The following is a 20,779-nucleotide window of genomic DNA, read 5'->3' on the forward strand; positions in this document are numbered from 1 at the left end:
GAGGAAAGACAGAGGGAACAGAGGGGGGTGGAGGAGTGGCACTGCTGTCAAAAACTGATGGGATTTCGATGAGCTGGAGAGAGGAGACAGAGGAGAAGCAAGAAAATACATGGTAGGAACGCTTCAGTCCGGAGGTCCCAAGGTGGTTATTGCAGTGATGTATAACCCACCACAGAACAGCTGGAGGCCAAGGCAAGAGTAAGATGAGAGTAATAGAGCGATGGTTGACACACTAGCTGAAGTGGCCAGAAGGGCTCATGCGAGCAGGGCAAAGCTACTGATCATGGGTGACTTCAACCACAAGGAAATCGATTGGGAGAACTTGGAGCCACATGGAGGCCAAGACGCATGGAGGGCTAAGATGATGGGGGTGGTTCTGGAAAAAGTCATGTACCAACACGTAAGGGACACTACCAGAGAGAGAGAGAGGAGAAGATGAACCAGCGAGACTGGACATAGTATTCACCTTGAGTAGTGCAGATATTGAGGACATCACATATAAAAGACCCCTTGGGGCCAGCGATCATGTGGTTTTAAGAATCGACTACACAGTTTGAGTTACAAGTGGAGGGGGAAGCAGGAAGAGCCCGACAAATGAAGCCAAACTACAAGAAAGGGGACTACGCGGGAATGAAGAACTTCCTGAACAGGATTCAATGGGACAGAGAACTGGCAGGGAAGTCAGTAAACGAGATGATGGAATATCTGACAACAATATGCAAGGAAGCTGAGGAGAGGTTTGTATCCAAGGGTAACAGGAATAATGAAAAAGCCAGGATGAGCCCATGGTTCACCCAAGTGTGCTAGGGAAGGGAAGAAGTACAGAAGGCAAATGACCCAGGAGAATAAGGAGAGCAGTCGTAGAGCCAGAAATGAATATGCACAGGTAAGAAGGGAGGCCCAACGACAATATTAAAATGACATAGCAGCGAAAGCCAAATCTGACCTGAAGTAGCTGTACAGCCACATCAGGAGGAAAACAACAGTTAAGGACCAGGTAATCAGGTTAAGGAAGGAAGGAGGAGAGATCACAAGAAACGACTGCAAAGTATGTGAGGAACTCAACATGAGATTCAAAGAAGTGTTCACAGAGGAGACAGAAGGGACTCCAGAAAGAGAGATGGGAGTACATCACCAAGTGCTGGACACAGTACATACAACCGAGGAAGAAGTGAAGTGAGCTAGATACCTCAAAGGCGATGGGGCCGGATAACATCTCTGCATGGGTCCTGAGAGAGGGAGCAGAGGCGCAATGTGTACCCCTAACAATATTCAACACATCTATCGAAACAGGGAGAGTACCTGAGGTATGGAAAACAGCAAATGTAGTCCCAACTTTAAAAAAAGGAGACAGACATGAAGCACTAAACTATAGACCTGTGTTACTGATATGTATAATATGCAAAGTCATGGAGAAAATTATCAGAAGAGTGGTGAAAGACCTAGAAAGGAATGAGCTCAACAGCCAACACGGTTTCAGAGACGGGAAATCCTGTGTGTCAGACCTACTGGAGTTCTATGACAAGGTGACAGCAGTAACACAAGAGAGAGAGGGGTGGGTAGATTACATTTTCTTGGACTGTAAGAAGGCGTTTGACATAGTTCCACACAAGAGATTAGTGCAAAAACTGGAGGACCAGGCAGGGATAACAGGGAAGGCACTACAATGGATCAGGGAATACCTGTCAGGAAGACAGCAGCGAGTCATGGTACGTGCCGAGATGTCAGAGTGGGCGCCTGTGACGAGTGGGGTTCCACAGGGGCCAGTCCTAGGACCGATGATGCTTCTGGTATTTGTGAACAACATGACGGAAGGAATAGACTCCGAAGTGTCCCTGTTTGCAGATGATGTGAAGTTGATGAGAAGAATTCAATTGGACGAGGACCAGGCAGAACTACAAAGGAATCTGGAAAGGCTGCAGACCTGGTTGAGAAATTGGCTCCTGGAGTTCAACCCCACCTAGTGCAAATTCATGAAGATTGGGGAAGGGCAAATAAGACCGCAGACGGAGTACAGTCTAGGAGGGGCCAGAGACTATAAACCTCACTCAAGGAAAAAGATCTTGGGGTGAGCATAACACCAGGCACATCTGAAGTGCACATCAACCAAATAACTGCTGCAGCATATGGGCGCCTAGCAAACCTAAGAACAGCATTCTGCCATCTTATTAAGGAATCGTTCAGGACCCTGTACACCGTGTACGATAGGCCCATATTGGAGTATGTGGCACTAGTCTGGAACCACCTAGCCAAGCACGTAAAAAACTAGAGAATGTGCAAAGGTTTGCAACAAGACTAGTCCCAGAGCTAAGAGGTATGTCCTACGAGGAGAGAAGAGAAATCGACTTGCCAACATTGGAGGACAGGAGAGTTTAGGGGGACATGATAAGGACATATAAAATACTGAGAGGAATTGACAAGGTGGACAGAGACAGAATGTTCCAGAGATGGGACACAGCAACAAGGGGACACAGTTGGAAACTGAAGACACAGATGAATCACAGGGATGTTGGGAAGTATTTCTTCAGTCACAGAGTAGTCAGTAAGTGGAATAGTTTGGGAAGCGATGTAGTGGAGGCAGGATCTATACATAGCTTTAAGCAGAGGTATGATGAAGCTCATGGTGCAGGTAGAGTGACCCAGTAGCGGCCAGTGAAGAGGCGGGGCCAGGAGCTATGAATCGACGCACATGCGCGCGCGCGCACACACACACACACACACACACACACACACACACACACACACACACACACACACACACACACACACACACACACACACACACACAGAAGGGGCTCCAGAAAGACGGAGAGGTGGGGCACACCACCATGTGCTGGACACAGTACACACAACCGAGGAAGTAGTGAAGAGGCTTCTGAGTGAGCTAGATACCTCAAAGGCAATGGGGCCAGATAACATCTCCCCATGGGTATTGAGAGAGGGAGCAGAGGCGCTATGTGTACCCCTAACAACAATATTCAATACATCTATCGAAACAGGGAGATTGCCTGAAGCATGGAAGACAGCAAATGTAGTCCCAATCTTTAAAAAAGGAGACAGACATGAAGCATTAAACTACAGACCAGTGTCACTGACATGTATAGTATGCAAAATCATGGAGAAGATTATCAGGAGAAGAGTGGTGGAGCACCTAGAAAGGAATGATCTCATCAACAGCAGCCAACATGGTTTCAGGGACGGGAAATCCTGTGTCAGAAACCTACTGGAGTTCTTTGACATGGTGACAGCAGTAAGACAAGAGAGAGAGGGGTGAGTGGATTCCATATTCTTGGACTGCAAGAAGGCGTTTGACACAGTTCCACACAAGAGATTGGTGCAAAAACTGGAGGACCAAGCAGGGATAACAGGGAAGGCACTACAATGGATCAGGGAATGCTTGTCAGGAAGACAGCAGCGAGTCATGGTACGTGGCAAGGTGTCAGAGTGGGTACCTGTGACCATCGGGGTCCCACAGGGGTCAGTCCTAGGACCAGTGCTGTTTCTGGTATTTGTGAACGACATGACGGAAGGAATAGACTCTGAGTTGTCCCTGTTTGCAGATGACATGAAGTTGATGAGAAGAATTCACTCGATCGAAGACCAGGCAGAACTACAAAGAGATCTGGACAGGCTGCAGACCTGGTCCAGCAATTGGCTCCTGGAGTTCAATCCCACCAAGTGTAAAGTCATGAAGATTGGGGAAGGGCAAAGAAGACCGCAGACGGAGTACAGTCTAGGGGGCCAGAGACTACAAACCTCACTCAAGGAAAAAGATCTTGGGGTGAGTATAACACCAGGCACATCTCCTGAAGCGCACATCAACCAAATAACTGCTGCAGCATATGGGCGCCTAGCAAACCTCAGAACAGCATTCCGACATCTTAATAAGGAATCGTTCAGGACCCTGTACATCGTGTACGTTAGGCCCATATTGGAGTATGCGGCACCAGTTTGGAACCCACACCTAGCCAAGCACGTAAAGAAACTAGAGAAAGTGCAAAGGTTTGCAACAAGACTAGTCCCAGAGCTAAGAGGTATGTCCTATGAGGAGAGGTTAAGGGAAATCAACCTGACGACACTGGAGGACAGGAGAGATAGGGGGACATGATAACGACATACAAAATACTGAGAGGAATTGACAAGGTGGACAAAGACAGGATGTTCCAGAGATTGGACACAGTAACAAGGGGACACAGTTGGAAGTTGAAGACACAGATGAATGACAGGGATGTTAGGAAGTATTTCTTCAGCCAGAATAGTCAAGAAGTGGAATAGTCTAGCAAGTGAGGTAGTGGAGGCAGGAACCATACATAGCTTTAAGATGATGTAGATAAAGCTTATGGAGCAGGGAGAGGACCTAGTAACGTTCAGTGAAGAGGCGGGGCCAGGAGCTGACTATCGACCACTGCAACCACAATTAGGCGTGTACAATTAGGTGAGTATACACACACACATATATATGTTATATATATATATATATATATATATATATATATATATATATATATATATATATATATATATATATATATATATATATAACAAAACAACCACTGTGACTACTCACATTGTCAAGGAACTACGATAGTTCCTTGACAATGTTAGTAGTCACGAAAGCGCTTGGAATTTCTCTACTCTTTCACAGTGGTTGTTTTGCATATTTTAAAATCACCTGTTTACTGTGATCTTATTGCGTATATATATATATATATATATATATATATATATATATATATATATATATATATATATATATATATATATATATATATATATGAATGTGTAAATTCAAGAATTATGTGGATTAAAGTAAAGGTTGGATGCGAAAAGTTGGTCATAATAAGAGTGTATGCACCTGGAGAAGAGAGGAATGTAGAGGAGAGAGAGAGATTTTGGGAGATGTTAAGTGAATGTATAGGAGCCTTTGAACCAAGTGAGAGAGTAATTGTGGTAGGGGACCTGAATGCTAAAGTAGGAGAAACTTTTAGAGAGGGTGTGGTAGGTAAGTTTGGGGTGCCAGGTGTAAATGATAATGGGAGCCCTTTGATTGAACTTTGTATAGAAAGGGGTTTAGTTATAGGTAATACATATTTTAAGAAAAAGAGGATAAATAAGTATACAAGATATGATGTAGGGCGAAATTACAGTAGTTTGTTGGATTATGTATTGGTAGATAAAAGACTGTTGAGTAGACTTCAGGATGTACATGTTTATAGAGGGGCCACAGATATATCAGATCACTTTCTAGTTGTAGCTACACTGAGAGTAAAAGGTAGATGGGATACAAGGAGAATAGAAGCATCAGGGAAGAGAGAGGTGAAGGTTTATAAACTAAAAGAAGAGGCAGTTAGGGTAAGATATAAACAGCTATTGGAGGATAGATGGGCTAATGAGAGCATAGGCAATGGGGTCGAAGAGGTATGGGGTAGGTTTAGAAATGTAGTGTTAGAGAGTTCAGCAGAAGTTTGTGGTTACAGGAAAGTGGGTGCGGGAGGGAAGAGGAGCGATTGGTGGAATGATGATGCAGAGAGAGTAGTAAGGGAGAAAGAGTTAGCATATGAGAAGTTTTTACAAAGTAGAAGTGATGCAAGGAGGGAAGAGTATATGAAGAAAAAGAGAGAGAGGTTAAGAGAGTGGTGAAGCAATGTAAAAAGAGAGCAAATGAGAGAGTGGGTGAGATGGTATCAACAAATTTTGTTGAATATAAGAAAAAGTTTTGGAGTGAGATTAACAAGTTAAGGAAGCCTAGAGAACAAATGGATTTGTCAGTTAAAAATAGGAGAGGAGAGTTATTAAATGGAGAGTTAGAGGTATTGGGAAGATGGAGGGAATATTTTGAAGAATTGTTAAATGTTGATGAAGTTAGGGAAGCTGTGATTTCGTGTATAGGGCAAGGAGGAATAACATCTTGTAGGAGTGAGGAAGAGCCAGTTGTGAGTGTGGGGGAAGTTCGTGAGGCAGTAGGTAAAGTGAAAGGGGGTAAGGCAGCCGGGATTGATGGGATAAAGATAGAAATGTTAAAAGCAGGTGGGGATATAGTTTTGGAGTGGTCGTTGCAATTATTTAATAAATGTATGGAAGAGGGTAAGGTACCTAGGGATTGGCAGAGAGCATGCATAGTTCCTTTGTATAAAGGCAAAGGGGACAAAAGAGAGTGCAAAAATTATATGGGGGATAAGTCTGTTGAGTATACCTGGTAAAGTGTATGGTAGAGTTATTATTGAAAGAATTAAGAGTAAGACGGAAAATAGGATAGCAGATGAACAAGGAGGCTTTAGGGAAGGTAGGGGGTGTGTGGACCAGGTGTTTACAGTGAAACATATAAGTGAACAGTATTTAGATAAGGCTAAAGAGGTCTTTGTGGCATTTATGGATTTGGAAAAGGCGTATGACAGGGTGGATAGGGGGGCAATGTGGCAGATGTTCCAGGTGTATGGTGTAGGAGGTAGGTTACTGAAAGCAGTGAAGAGTTTTTACGAGGATAGTGAGGCTCAAGTTAGAGTATGTAGGAAAGAGGGAAATTATTTCCCAGTAAAAGTAGGCCTTAGACAAGGATGTGTGATGTCACCGTGGTTGTTTAATATATTTATAGATGGGGTTGTAAGAGAAGTAAATGCGAGGGTCTTGGCAAGAGGCGTGGAGTTAAAAGATAAAGAATCACACATAAAGTGGGAGTTGTCACAGTTGCTCTTTGCTGATGACACTGTGCTCTTGGGAGATTCTGAAGAGAAGTTGCAGAGATTGGTGGATGAATTTGGTAGGGTATGCAAAAGAAGAAAATTAAAAGTGAATACAGGAAAGAGTAAGGTTATGAGGATAACAAAAAGATTAGGTGATGAAAAATTGGATATCAGATTGGAGGGAGAGAGTATGGAGGAGGTGAATGTATTCAGATATTTGGGAGTGGACGTGTCAGCGGATGGGTCTATGAAAGATGAGGTGAATCATAGAATTGATGAGGGGAAAAGGGTGAGTGGTGCACTTAGGAGTCTGTGGAGACAAAGAACTTTGTCCTTGAATGCAAAGAGGGGAATGTATGAGAGTATAGTTTTACCAACGCTCTTATATGGGTGTGAAGCATGGGTGATGATTGTTGCAGCGAGGAGAAGGCTGGAGGCAGTGGAGATGTCATGTCTGAGGGCAATGTGTGGTGTGAATATAATGCAGAGAATTCGTAGTTTGGAAGTTAGGAGGAGGTGCGGGATTACCAAAAGTGTTGTCCAGAGGGCTGAGGAAGAGTTGATGAGGTGGTTCGGACATGTAGAGAGAATGGAGCGAAACAGAATGACTTCAAGAGTGTATCAGTCTGTAGTGGAAGGCGGGGTAGGGGTCGGCCAAGGAAAGGTTGGAGGGATGTGATAAAGGAGGTTTTGTGTGCGAGGGGCTTGGACTTCCAGCAGGCATGCGTGAGCGTGTTTGATAGGAGTGAATGGAGACAAATGGCTTTTAATACTTGACGTGCTGTTGGAGTGTGAGCAAAGTAACATTTATGAAGGGGTTCAGGGAAACTGGCAGGCCGGACTTGAGTCCTGGAGATGGGAAGTACAGTGCCTGCACTCTGAAGGAGGGGTGTTGATGGTGCAGTTTAAAAACTGTAGTGTAAAGCACCCTTCTGGCAAGACAGTGATGGAGTGAATGATGGTGAAAGTTTTTCTTTTTCGGGCCACCCTGCCTTGGTGGGAATCGGCCAGTGTGATAAAAAAAATAAAAATATATATATATATATTTTGACATATGATACGTCTTCTGAAACAGATTAATATCGTAACTCAAATGACCACTGAGTGTATATATATATATATATATATATATATATATATATATATATATATATATATATATATATATATATATATATATATATATATATATATATACACATGAAGTAAAAGGACACAAGTGCAACTAATGCGACTTTTTATTGTGGCAACGTTTCGCTCTCCAGGAGCTTTGTCAAGCCGTTACAAACAGTACATGGACACAGAGGGTATATATAGGCTCAGAGTGAGGTGCAATACTAGTGGTAGTAGTAGTGAGGCAAGTTGTAGTAGTAGTAATAGTAGAAGTAGTCGTAATACAATATGTTAGAACAAATAACTCACACAAGAGTAAAAGGAGATAAAAGCTGTAATTTGGGTAACATAAAAATAGGTTAGACGAATATTTCTAAAGGGGACTGGATAGAGGCAGCCTGTTTCAATGTTCATTCTCTGTAATGTGCTTGTGTAGTATTAACAGGAGAGACTATGTGATGGCAGGAGTTACTGTTTTCAGGAGGATTCTTGCTAAGACTTCAGAGATGGTGAAGCTGCCTTTGTTTTGTTTAATTGTATTAGAAACAGCTATTAGTGCTGATTCAAGGCTTTTGCGTCTGCGGAAATTAGTTTCGTTGATCACTAATTGGGCGTCCCTGAATTTCATGAGATGATTGGTGAAATTTCGGTGTTGGACACAGGCGTTGGTAAAGTTATCGTTCCTACATGCGTAAATGTGTTCATTGAGGCGGGTGTCGAGGTTTCTTGCTGTTTTACCTACATAAATCTTGTCACAGCCTCCACAGGGTATAGTGTAAACCCCTGCGTTGACTGGTTCGTGGTGCTTGGATTTTGTTCTGGTTAGATCCTTTATTGAAGTGCTGGAAGCGATGGCGACTCTGGTGTTAGCTTGTGAAAGTACTTTAGAGACATTCAGTGCAACCTGGCTGTTGGGAAGAATTATAACTTTGTTAGGAGTGGTGTTGGTGCGTGGAGAATTAATTATCTGAAGAGCTCTTATCTTGCAGTCTTTGATGAAAAAGGTAGGAAAATGTAAATCAGTGAAGGTTTGGTGAATGTATGTACATTCCTCGTCAAGAAACTCAGAACTACAAATTCGGAATGCTTTTAGGAAAAACCCGATGATGATGCCTCTTTTGGTCTTAGTATCTTGACTGGAATAGAAGTGTGTGAGGTAATTTTTATTTGTAGGTTTCCGATAAACTTTAAATCTTAGGTTGTTGTCTACTTTGTGAATGAGGACGTCGAGGAAAGGTAGCTTGTCATTGGACTCTTCTTCTAGTGGAAACTGGATCGCCGGTTCAACTGCGTTGAGCCTTGCCTGAAGATTCCGTACTTCAAAACGTTTGGGAGTTATTATAAGGACGTCGTTCACGTAACGTAACCAAGTGACGCTTGAAGGGATGATGTTGGCGAAGTGTTCGGACTCTAGGTGTTCCACGTACATGTTGGCTAACTCGGCACTGATGGGGGACCCCATTCCCATGACGTAGGTTTGTTTAAAGTCTGTTATTGAAAGAAAAACAGTTGAAATTAACACAAAGTTCAATCAAGTCAACAAAATCTCCGGGAGGTAGAGGAAGATTAAGGTTCTGATTGACTTTACGTCGTAGAACCTCGATGGCTTCAGTGGTAGGCGCTTTTGTGAAGAGGGAAGTCACGTCCAAACTGCTTAGTTTCTTGTTACGGATGGAGAGGTTTCGGATGCGGTTGAGAAGATCGCCTGAATGTTTTAAGATGAGCGGGGCTGATGGTCCCCAGAAGGCAGGAAAGATGTTTGACAAGAACTATGGCAAGTTTGTGTGGTGCACTGCATAAACCTGATGTGATTGGTCTGAGATGAATATTATGTTGTATGGTTTACCTAAGACCCATAATGTGTGCTAATTTAGGATTGCTGGGTAACAAATGCAGAATTTTCTTCCCTCTCTAGTGCGTTTGAGTATTTGTCTGGTTTTGTATAGAAAATCCTTGGTGAGCGTCTCCCACTGTGAGTGCTGATGGGTTCGTATGTAGATTGATCATTTAAAAGGTCCATTTTGATGTTGTAGTCACTGGTGTTGAGTATGACTATTCCACCTCCATTGTTCTAGCATATTCTACTACTACTACTACTACCACTAGTATTGCACCTCACTCTGAGCCTATATATACCCTCTGTGTCCATGTACTGTTTATAACGGCTTGAGAAAGCTCCTGGAGAGCGAAATGTTGCCACAATAAAAATGTCACATTAGTTGCACTTGTGTCCTTTTACTTCATGTGTGTGTATATATATGTATATATATATATATACATATATATATATATATATATTTATATATATATACATATATATATATATAGATATATATATATACATATATATATATTTATATATATATACATATACATATATAAATATATATACATATATATATATACACATATATATATATATACACATATATATATTTATATATATATATACATATATATATATTTATATATATGTATATATATATATATTTTATATATTTATATATATATACACTCAGTGGTCATTTGAGTTACGATATTAATCTGTTTCAGAAGACGTATCATATGTCAAAATTATCGTAACTCAAGCCCCCAAAATACTTATATGGTTTGAAGGTAATTCGTTCTAGGACGCCAGAACACATCATTCTGCCCTTAGATTCGTTTTGTTTATACTCTGGTATTTTCTGAGTGGTAAACAAGCACAAGCCTCAGATTGAAATCTGCACAGGTACTAGCAGAGGAGGCAGGGCAGGGCAGGCAGGGCAGGGCAGGGCAGGGCAGGGCAGGCTGGACAGGGCAGGCTAGAGCAGGCAGACATTGCAGGTAGGACAGGTTGAGACATTTAGAGCAAGGTATTGCAGGCGGGGTGGGACAGGGTAGAGCAAGCCGGGCAGGCCAGAACAGGAAGGGTGGGGCAGGACAGGACAGGTCAGAGCAGGCAGGGTAGGACAGGTAGGCAGGCAGAGATTGATAAAGAAATGTACATTTAATATTGTATTTACTCTTGCTTCTTTGCCTGCCTTCCTCCCTTCGACTTACCCTCCCTCCCACTCATCGTCCGTCCCTCCCTCCCACCCGCCCACTCACCCCCCATTTAAGATCTTTTCTTCGCGCTGTCTTGTCTCTGGGCTCAGCTCCGCCCACGCACAATCATATCTGGAAATTTTCATTGCAACTTAAAACTAAATTTCTTTGTCGGTAAATCGTAACTCAGAATTGTCCTAATTCTCGTGTGTGTGGCTGAAGAAGTACTTCCTAACATCCCTGTAATTCGTCTGTGTCTTCAGCTTCCAACTGTGTCCCCTTGTTACTGTGTCCAATCTCTGGAACATCCTGTCTTTGTCCACCTTGTCAATTCCTCTCAGTATTTTGTATGTCGTTATCATGTCCCCCCTATCTCTCCTGTCCTCCAGTGTCGTCAGGTTGATTTCCCTTAACCTCTCCTCATAGGACATGCCTCTTATCTCTGGGACTAGTCTTGTTGCAAACCTTTGCACTTTCTCTAGTTTCTTTACGTGCTTGGCTAGGTGTGGGTTCCAAACTGGTGCCGCATACTCCAATATGGGCCTAACATACACGGTGTACAGGGTCCTGAACGATTCCTTATTAAGATGTCGAAATGCTGTTCTGAGGTTTGCCAGGCGCCCATATGCTGCAGCAGTTATTTGGTTGATGTGCGCTTCAGGAGATGTGCCTGGTGTTATACTCACCCCAAGATCTTTTTCCTTGAGTGAGGTTTGTAGTCTCTTGCCCCCCTAGACTGTGTGTGTGTACTCGTCTAGTTGACTCACCTAGTTGAGGTTGCAGGGGTGGAGTCCAAGCTCCTGGCCCCTCCTGTGTATGTATGCGCACGTGTATGTGTGTGCACGTGTGTATGTGTATTTTTCAGTTCATGTACCCTTACATATATATATATATATATATATATATATATATATATATATATATATATATATATATATATATATATATATATATATATATATATATATATGCACACAATCAAATATATGTACACATATGGAGTTTTATGACCACTCTCAGTACTCCTTTTGCTTACATTGAGGTAGAGAAGGCTGGTCTTATGGAATACAGGGACAACTTTATCGGATCGCTCAGCGACCGAAATGCGTCTGGATTCTCCATTATTTTGTGAACATTTATGGTGGAGTTTAGGTGGTGGGAAAATGTAATTACGTGTTGAAGAAGAACTTTTCAATACCCGGTATTTTAAGGGTCCCAAGTGTAAATTGTTGCTGTACCCAGGGTGACGAGGAGTCTCGCATGCTCCTCCCTGGAAAGACAAGGTAGTGAGTGCGTCAAGTGTTGGTGCTGGAGAGCATAAGTGAGTAGCAGTTAAACCCGGGCTCTTTGTTGAGCATTAAAGACTTGGAAATAGTATATGACAGGTTGGATCAGTGAGTGATGCTGTTACTTGTAAAATGAATTGAAAAAAGGTACTTTGCTAAAGGCTGTAAAGAATCTTTATGAGAAAAGTGAGGCTTATATTAGATCGTGCGGAAAAGACTGCAAATGTTTCCCATTAAAAGTATGTTACTAAAGTTAATGTGTTTGTAAACATAGATGTAAGAGAAGTGAATTTGAGAGTAATTTGGAGACGTGATCTTCAGAGCTCTTGCTGTTAACTGATGACTCAGTAGTTTTGGGAAGATTGTGAAGAGAAGCTTCAGAAGTTGATGGAGAAATTTAACAGCGTGAGAAAAAGAATGAGAGTAAATGTAATGAAGAGCAAAATGATGAAGAATGTAGCAAGGGTATGAGACAGTAGTGAGTAACAGTAATATCTATGAAAAATTTCAGGGAATCCAGTTAGCCACAACAGGTTTACTCGATCTTGTGTTGGAGGGAGTAGTCGTTTCCCAAGGGGCTATGCATTACGGGGATACCTTTCTTGCATCGCACAGAGACCAAAATACGTCTTATTTATGTCAGTTTCGTTTACTTGACCAAATCGGATTATGCACGACAACCACACACATATGTGGAAGAGAAATCGTGGCGCCCAGTTATGATCTACTTCCTCAGCTCGACATGCCAGTAGTAACTAGAGGGACAAAGCTCACATCTACGGTACACGGACTGTGCCTTAGAGGTGTGCATTCTCTGGCAGCAACAACCTGATTGACCAGGGTAGTCAAGAAGGAAGGCTGACCTCAGACTAGGCAACAAGGACATACAAACCATTAAAACCAGTAATTGTTAAATCAAATCATTAGGAATTTAATTGCAAACGAGACTGAAATAGATGATAGCAAATGTCTAACCATTTACATCCATTGTTAATACAAACTTTATTTTAAATTTACTGAAATATTAATTAAAATGGATTTTAATGAGACGGAAAAAATTACTAAGATAATAAAAATATAGTTTTAAATAATTTCGGTAACTTTTGAATATTAGTCAATAAAACTATCTACAGTAAAACTTTTACCAGGAGACTTTAAAATTACTTCTGTTTAATTTCAAAATTAGAAGATGCATTATACTATTTCCTATAAAAAAAATACTCGAAAAACAAAGGAAAATATACAAACTTACAATTATGATTTTTTATGCTTTTTACAGAGTATATATTATGAAAAGAAAATTGTGTGAGACTAAATGTAATGTCCTAGAATTCATATATATGGTTTCATAACGAAAAAATTCAGCTGTACAAGATTCATGTTCCGTTCCCACCTTTTGAAATCATGGCGAGGTGACTCACGAAGTCGTAATGACACGATTGTAAACAAACCATACCACTGGTGGAGTTAGAACCCCCGATCATAGTCACATAGCGCCAGACCGACGCGTTAGCCACTGGTGGCTAACGCGTCAGTCTGGAGTTTTGTGACTCTCTGATCGAGGGTTCTAACCCCACCCGTGGTATGGTTTTTTTCATGGCGAGGTATCAAGTTTCATTGTTTCGACCTAGAGGAACCGTGACTTTCGTGGCCATTACGACACATGGTCAGCCTAGTAACATTCAATGTAGCCAATGCTCCATTGATATCTAGGGATTAAGTTTGATCTCATCAAACTGCTAGTCAAGGCAATGAACGAGGATCATTTAGCATTTCAAATAACGTGGAGTTAGCACATTGGCATTCGTTCAAGAACATCTTGAACGGGTTTCTTGGGAGACACCGTGATGCCAACTACATGTCACTGATAGATTCGGTCCTGTGACCGAAAGCAAGTGACAAGGAAAGTTCAGGTTGAGACATAAGGTCACCGAACAGCCAGGTTACATGGCAGCAGAGAGCGAGAGCATGTAGCAATATCACTCGTGCTACAGTCGCTGCCAGGTCGTTGTCCTAGCTGCTGGAAGTAGCAATTAATGATGCCTCTATGCAACAGTTTCTATACCTCTCAAGTTCTCCGTGGTTCGTTTCTGCGTTGTTGCAGTGCGTGAGATGGCCCAGCCTGTGTCAGACACGAACTTCTCGGTTACAGGCATGTTAGTGTTCTTGAACACGTCTGGAAAGATTCCTGACAGTGTTTCCCTAAGCCGGTCTTGCTCCATCTCCAACACAATATGGTGCATACTCTCGGTTCATTGTTGGGAGTGCCATGGTGATCTTTCTTCTTTTTTACCACTCTGATGGAAGACGTTACCATGTCAGCTACGCTGATGTTATTTCTAGAACGGACCTGACCAGCAGTGTTGGACCTGACCAGCAGTGTTGGACCTGACCAGCAGTGTTGGACCTGACCAGCAGTGTTGGACCTGACCAGCAGTGTTGGATCTGACCAGCAGTGTTGGATCTGACCAGCAGTGTTGGACCTGACCAGCAGTGTTGGACCTGACCAGCAGTGTTGGACCTGACCAGCAGTGTTGGATCTGACCAGCAGTGTTGGACCTGACCAGCAGTGTTGGACCTGACCAGCAGTGTTGGATCTGACCAGCAGTGTTGGACCTGACCAGCAGTGTTGGACCTGACCAACAGTGTTGGACCTGACCAGCAGTGTTGGATCTGACCAGCAGTGTTGGACCTGACCAACAGTGTTGGTCACTTCCCCTCCAGCTTAGACCAAGAATCAAAGTTTCTCGGTAGTGGAGTTGTTGTTATGGAGTGAATACTGTCTTTGCTTGCATTCTTGTATAAATTAATAAGGCAAATGTAAGTACGTGAAAGCACGCACAATGTAATGGAGGTTTAGAAATTCATGGCTGGAGATACGAATAGCTTTTAGGAAAAATTCGTAATTCGTAGAAACTGAAATGAATGGTACATTCCACAGAGATTACAAGGTACAACGACACCGTCTTCGATCATGTCTTCAACATGCGTTCAGCAGTTGCGTGCCGAGGCTACGATAACTTAGAAAGTATTTATCAAATGGAATCTAATGGTGGAGTTTGTGTGTGTAGAGTTGTAGTAGCAGTAGATACTGGTTGTCAAAGGCACTTGTGGATATTCACATGGCTTTTTTTTTTTGTGTGTGAGTAGTTATGTGTGTGGTAGGAAAGCATGGTTGATAGTGAACACATAATGGTGGTAGAAAAGAAAGCTGGAGTGATAGTGAAGAGAGTATGTAGTAGTGAAGAGAGTGTAATATGGTAACACTGAATACAACTGGTGATTGTGACGATAACAGGTGACAGTGAAATCAGAAGTGGACAGTGAGGACAGTAGGTGATATGAAGATACCAGCCTCCCCCCTACACACACACACACACACACACACACACACACACACACACACACACACACACATCACACACACATCACATCACACACATCACATCACACACATCACATCACACACATCACATCACACACACATCACATCACACACACATCACACACACATCACATCACACACACATCACACACATCACACGCACATCACACACACATCACATCACACACACATCACACACACATCACACACACACATCACACACACACATCACACACATCACATCACACACACACACACACACACACACACACACACGCACACACACACACGCACACACACACGCACACACACACGCACATACACACATACACACACACATACACACACACACACACACACACACACACACACACACACACAACCACACACACACACACCACACACACACATACCACACACACACATACCACACATACACATACCACACATACACATACCACACACACACATACCACACACACACATACCACACACACACATACACACACACACACACATACACACACACACACACACACACACACACACACACACACACACACACATACCACACACATAACACACACACACACACACACACACACACACACCACACACACAGACATACCACACAGACATACCACACAGACATACCACACAGACATACCACACACACGCACCACACACACACAGACATACCACACACACACACACACACACACACACACACACACACACACACACACACACACACACACACACACACACACACACACGCGCGCACACACACGCACACACACACACACGCACACACACCACACATAACACACCACACACATAACACACATCTTGATTGCATCTTCTTGGACTGCAAGAAGGCCTTTGACACAGTTCCTCACAAGAGATTAGTGCAGAAGCTAAAGGATCAGGCTCATATAACAGGAAGGGCACTGCAATGGATCAGAGAATACCTAACAGGGAGGCAACAACGAGTCATGGTACGTAATGATGTATCACAGTGGGCACCTGTGACGAGCGGGGTCCCACAGGGGTCGGTCCTAGGACCAGTGCTATTTTTGGTATATGTGAACGACATGATGGAAGGGTTAGACTCAGAAGTGTCCCTGTTCGCAGACGATGTGAAGTTAATGAGGAGAATTAAATCAGGTGAGGACCCGGCAGAACTTCAGAGAGACCTGGACAGACTGGACACCTGGTCCAGCAACTGGCTTCTCGAATTTAATCCCTCCAAATGCAAAGTCATGAAGATAAGGGAAGGGCACAGAAGACGGCAGACAGAGTATAGGCTAGGTGGCCAAAGACTGCAAACCTCGCTCAAGGAGAAAGATCTTGGAGTATAACGCCGAGCATGTCTCCGGAAGCACACATCAACCAGGTAACTACTGCAGCATATGGGCGCCTGGCAAACCTGACACTGTACACCGTGTACGTCAGGCCCATACTGGAGTATGCAGCACCTGTTTGGAACCCGCACTTGATAAAGCACGCCAAGAAACTAGAGAAAGTGCAAAGGTTTGCGACAAGGTTAGTTCCAGAGCTAAGGGGAATGTCTTATGGAGAAAGGTTAAGGGAAATCCGCCTTACGACACTAAAGGACAGGAGGGTCAGGGAAGACATGATAACGACATATAAAATACTGCACGGAATAGAAAAGGTGGACAAAGACAGGATGTTCCAGGGAGGGGACACAGAAACAAGAGGTCACAATTGGAAGTTGAAGACACAGATGAGTCAAAGAGATATTAGGAAGTATTTCTTCAGTCATAGAGTTGTCAGGCAGTGGAATAGCCTAGAAAGTGATGTAGTGGAGGCAGGAGCCATACATAGTTTTAAGACGAGGTTTGATAAAACTCACGGAGCAGGGAGAGAGAGGACCCAGTAGCAACCGGTGAAGAGGTGGAGCCAGGAGCTAAGACTCGACCCATGCAACCACAAATAGGTGAGTACAAATAGGTGAGTACACACACACACACACACACACACACCAAAACAAAGACAGGGAGCACACTAGGACAGAATGAGAGGTTGGAAGACATTGAAGGAACTAGGACATGTGCAAGGACCTTACCAGACACCTGTGGGGGCCAGGAACAGGTGAGTAGGAAGGACAAACCAAGGAGCATAAGGGCCATAGCTAGGGAAGGGACTGAAGGAAGGAACTAAAACACATCAGAGGATGCAATGGGAGTCACAGTGGGAGGTGGAAAGTGAGAGATCAGTGTTTGTCTATGGGCTAGACGAAGCTAAAGGGGAAACTTATGATGAAAGAAAGCAGGAGGAGAAAAAAGCGATTGAAGGTATCATGAAGGTGATAGGCGAGGGGGACATGACCCAGGTGGCAAATTTTCGGAGAATCGGGTGGTTCACAAAGAAAAGGAATCGGCCTCTCAAAGTAATTTTCAAGGCAGAATCAACCCGAACCATGATCCTGCAGGAGAAAGCGCGGCTGAGAGGCAGGCAGGAGTTCATGTGTACCTCGATCGAGACAGAACACAGGAGGAAAGGAAGACGATGAAAGAGAGAGTTCAAAAACGAAAGGAGAAATGGGAGGAAATGAAAAAAGGAGAGCAGAATTACCCAGGAACAAGTGGAAGGACAAGCACACCCCCCAGAAACACCTGCAGAAGGACCCCAGCCACGACACCCCCAAGGCAACTGAACAATCCAAACCAACCATCACACACCGATCCCTCTGTTCCCACCCCCCGCACCACAGTTACAGTATTAGAACAGAAGTTGAAGGTTTGGTACACAAATGCAGATGGATTAACGAATAAACATGAGGAATAGCAAGAAAGAATCAATGAGAAGTCCCCAGACATCATAGCAGTTACAGAAACAAAACTCACGGAGACAATAACAGATGCAATCTTCCCACCAGGATACCAGATCATGAGGAAAGATAGAAGGGGCAGAGGGGGAGGGGGGGTTGCTCTGCTCGAAAAAAAAGATGGAAATTCGAGAAAATGGAAGGCATAGATGAGACGGGAGAAAGAGACTACATAGTAGGTACACTTCAGTCTGGGGAACAAAAGGTGGTCATTGCAGTGATGTATAATGCACCAAAGAACTGCAGGAGGCCAAGAGAGGAATATGAAGAGAGCAACAGAGCAATGGTGGACACACTTGCTGAGGTGGCAAAAGAGCTCACTCCAGCAGAGCAAAGTTGCTGGTTATGGGGGATTTCAACCACAGGGAGATTGACTAGGAAAACCTGGAGCCACATGGGGGTCCCGAAACATGGAGAGCCAAGATGTTGGACGTGGTGCTGGAAAACCTCATGCACCAACATGTTAAGGACACTACCAGAGTGAGAGGGGAGGATGAACCAGCAAGATTGGACCTTGTGTTCACCCTGGGCAGTTCAGACATTGAGGACATCACGTATGAGAGTCCCCTAGGAGCTAGCGACCACGTGGTTCTGTGCTTTGAATATATAGTAGAGCTGCAAGTGGAGAGAGTAACAGGAGTTGAATGGGAAAAGCCTGACTATAAAAGAGGGGACTACATAGGGTTGAGGAACTTCCTGCGGGAGGTCCCGTGGGACAGAGAACTGGCAGGAAATCCAGTAAACGAAATGATGGAATATGTAACAACAAAATGCAGGGAGGCAGTGGAAAGGTTTGTTCCCAAGGGCAACAGAAACAACGGGAAGACCAGAACGAGTCCCTGGTTTACCCGGCGGTGTAAGGAGGCAAAAACAAAGTGCAATAGAGAATGGAAAAAGTACAGAAGGCAGAGAACACACGAAAATAGGAAGATCAGTCGCAGAGCCAGGAACGAGTATGCACAGGTAAGGAGGGAGGCCCAGCGACAGTATGAAAATGACATAGCATCGAAAATGAAGACTGACTCGAAACTGTTGTATAGCCACATCAGGAAGAAGACAACAGTCAAAGACCAGGCGATCATATTAAGGACAGAAGGTGGAGAACTCACAAGAAATGATCAGGAGGTATGTGAGGAGCTAAACAGGAGATTTAAGGAAGTTTTTACAGTAGAGACAGGAAGGGCTCCAAGACAGCACAGAAGGGAACATCAAGAGGGAATATACCAACAAGTGTTGGATGACATACATACAACCAAGGAGGAGGTGAAGAAGCTGCTAAGTGACCTTGATACCTCAAAGGCGATGGGACAGACAACATCTCTCCATGGGTCCTTAGAGAAGGAGCAGAATATGCTGTGCATGCCTCTAACCACAATCTTCAACACATCCCTTGAAACTGGGCAACTACCTGAGGTATGGAAGACAGCAAATGTAGTCCCCATATTTAAAAAGGAAACAGAAACGAGGCACTAAACTACAGACCTGTGTCACTGACATGTATAGTATGCAAAGTCATGGAGAAGATCATCAGGAGGAGAGTGGTGAAACACCTGGAACGGAACAAGATGTATAAATGAAAACCAGCATGGGTTCATGGAAGGCAAATCCTGTATCACAAACCTCCTGGAGTTTTATGACAAGGTAACAGAAGTAAGACAAGAGAGAGAGGGGTGGATCGATTGCATTTTCCTAGACTGCAAGAAGGCCTTTGACACAGTTACTCACAAGAGATTAGCGCAGAAACTAGAGGATCAGGCGCATGTAACAGGGAGGGCGCTGCAATGGATCAGAGAATACCTAACAGGGAGGCAACAACGAGTCATGGTACGTGAAGAGATATCGCAGTGGGCGCCTGTGACGAGCGGGGTCCCGCAGGGGCCAGTCCTAGGACCAGTGCTATTTTTGATATATGTGACCGACAGGACGGAAGGGTTGGATTCAGAAGTGTCCCTGTTTGCAGATGATGTGAAGTGAATGAGAAGAATTAAATCGGATGAGGATGAGGCAGGACTGCCAAGAGACCTGGACCGGCTGGACATGTGGTCTAGCAACTGGCTTCTCGAATTCAATCCAGCCAAATGCAAAGTCATGAAGATAGGGAAAGGGCACAGAAGACCACAGACAGAGTATAGGCTAGGTGGACAAAGACTACAGACCTCACTCAGGGAGAAAGACCTCGGGGTGACCATAACACCGAGCACATCACCGGAGGCACACATCAACCAAATAACTGCTGCAGCATACGGGCGCCTGGCAAACCTGAGAATAGCGTTCCGATACCTTAATAAGGAATCGTTCAAGACACTGTACACTGTGTATGTTAGGCCCATACTGGAGTATGCAGCACCAGTCTGGAACCCACACCTGGTCAAGCACGTCAAGAAGTTAGAGAAAGTACAAAGGTTTGCAACAAGGCTAGTCCCAGAGCTCAGGGGAA

General features: G+C 43.8%; 1 protein-coding gene across 1 annotated transcript in view; it reads left to right on the top strand.

Moving 5' to 3' along the window:
• LOC138852841 (uncharacterized) overlaps nt 1–20,779 on the top strand; it is a gene marked incomplete at its 3' end in the record, with an annotated part of 1,165,962 nt that overhangs the window by 1,043,796 nt on the left and 101,387 nt on the right.

Source organism: Cherax quadricarinatus, chromosome 17 (assembly GCF_038502225.1).
Source record: "Cherax quadricarinatus isolate ZL_2023a chromosome 17, ASM3850222v1, whole genome shotgun sequence".
Classification (NCBI taxonomy): domain Eukaryota; kingdom Metazoa; phylum Arthropoda; class Malacostraca; order Decapoda; family Parastacidae; genus Cherax; species Cherax quadricarinatus.